We start from the raw sequence: 2,453 nt of genomic DNA, 5'->3' as shown, positions 1-2,453 counted from the left end.
CATGGGGAGGAGGGGTGGGGTGAGTACCATATTAATGGGTAATTTAACAATATAAGCAGCCATTAAAAATGGCAAACAAGTTTGCTAGTAGTACTAGTATCTATAATTTTGATGGAAGTTTAAGGATCTGACATTAAATACAAGTACATTTTTTTTGAATGGGAACTTGACAGCCATTGAAATAAGATATTAAACATGGCCAATACAATGTAATTCATGCCGCAATGTTTATATATACGTGACAGATTTGATACAACAAGGGCAATATTCATCTACCTTATAATGAGTAATAAATGTGTATATTCCCTCAGAAAATGCAAAATCGTAGCATTTCGGGAATCCGGCCAAAAGTCCGGGATTCCCGATGTAAATCCCAGTGGAAATATACTGGGATCCCAGTATATTTCCACTGGGATAAAATTTCGGGAATCCCGCCAAAAGTCCGGGATTCCCGATGTAAATCCCAGTGGAAATATACTGGAATCCCAGTATATTTCCACTGGGATAAAATTTCGGTATTCCCGCTAAAAGAGCGGGATCCCAATCAGAATCCCAGTATATTCCAATCAAAATCCCACAATATCCCCGGGTGGGATCCCAGTATATTTCAACCGGGATTTACATCGGAATTCCCGGACTTTTGGCGGGATTCCCGAAATTTTATCCCGGTGGAATTAGGTGGGATCCCACTTGGAATCCCATCAAAATTCCAGCTGGGATTTCAGTGGGATTCCAGATTTATTTTCTCTTGGGAACCTAATAAAATGTTAAGTAGAGTACAGAAACTAATAAAATGCTCCGCTGGGCTCAGCTTGATACGACCGCAGAGGTCGAACCCTGAACAGTTGGGGCAAGTATGGACACAACATTCAAGCTTGATACAGCACTGAATTTGGATTGTAATTAAATATTTGACACAGCATAGGTTTCTGACACAGAATGAATGTGGTCTAAGAACTTAAAATTTTTTAATTTACCTATTCAAACCATATCATTAGTATTTGCTTTATATAAATCAGAAATAACCAATTTAAAATGGAAAATTTTAAGAAAAAAAAGAAAAAAAAATCCACCCGCCCCCACCCGAATTTTTTGATCACCTTATGAAACATCACCCCAAAACTGAATCCCAGCCTTCCCTTTGTGGTATGGTACCTTGCAGTACAATTTCAGAAAGATCCATACACTAGAACATAAGTTATTGTCTGGAAACTAGAAAAATGCTTGTTTTTTGGCCCCTTTTTGGCCCAATTTCCTAAACGTTTAGAGCAATTACCCTCAAAGTTCAAACTCAAACCCAGCCTTCCCTTTGTGATATGGAACCTTGTAGTACAATTTCATAAAGATCCATACACTTACACACACAAGTTATTGTCCTGAAACTAGAAAAATGCTTGTTTTTTTGCCCCCTTTTTGCCCCTTATTCCTAACATTTTGAGGCAATTACCCCCAAAATCAATCCCAGCATTCCCTTTGTGATATGGAACCTTGTGTTTGAATGTCAGAGAGATCCATACACTAACACACAAGTTATTGTCTGGAAGATACAAAAATGCTGATTTTTTTGCCCCTTTTTGGCCCCTTATCCCTTTACTGTTGGTACCGTAACCCCCAAAACCAATCCACACCTTCCTTTTGTGGTATTGAACCTTATGGTAAAATTTCATAGAGATCCATTCACTTAAACTAAAGTTCAGAGTGTGAAAACCAATGTGTCTTCAGACGACGACGACAACATCATACCAATATACGACCGCAAAATTTTTTGGCGGCATATAAAAACTGCATTTGGCCCTTACGTTCTATGGCCATGTTTGTCAATGGATCAAAACTTCGGATAACGTTTATAAACTAGATATCCTAAGGAACATTCAGTTAAAGTTTGAAGGTATTTGGACCAGTAGTTTCAGAGGAGAAGATTCTTGAAATAGTTTACGTAGTCAACAACGACAATGGACGCCAAAGTGATGGCATATGCTCACATGAGGCCCTTTGGGCCTCAATGAGCTACTAATACATATTTTTGTTCAGGGAGGAGTATCTGATCATTTACCGTAATAAAAAAAATTAAATATTGCCCGTCCTGTTTTTTTGTGTGAAAAGCTCAAAATGTTGGTTTTTGATGTTTTTTAGAGAAAATTTTATTTGAACTCTTCTTAATAAATAGTGTACATGCAAGTGACAATAAAAAAAATAAAACTGAATAAGACATGTATAAATAATCATGATAATTGTGGGTCCATTCATAAATAATTAATTTTAATTCAAAAGTTCATAAAAAAGTTCTCAAAAACAAGTTTATTTTTTCGGGGGGTTAAAATAAAACCATTGCCATGGCAACAAAAAGCTAAATAAATGGAGAATGTGTTCATGCCCCCCGCTTCCATACAACATTATAAAGGGACATAACTCAATAACAATAAAAGTGATGCTACACAAATTTGTACTTGATC

This window comes from Mytilus californianus, unplaced genomic scaffold (genome assembly GCF_021869535.1).
Source record: "Mytilus californianus isolate M0D057914Y unplaced genomic scaffold, xbMytCali1.0.p SCAF_22, whole genome shotgun sequence".
Taxonomy (NCBI): domain Eukaryota; kingdom Metazoa; phylum Mollusca; class Bivalvia; order Mytilida; family Mytilidae; genus Mytilus; species Mytilus californianus.
Note: the sequence above shows the minus strand (reverse complement) of the source record.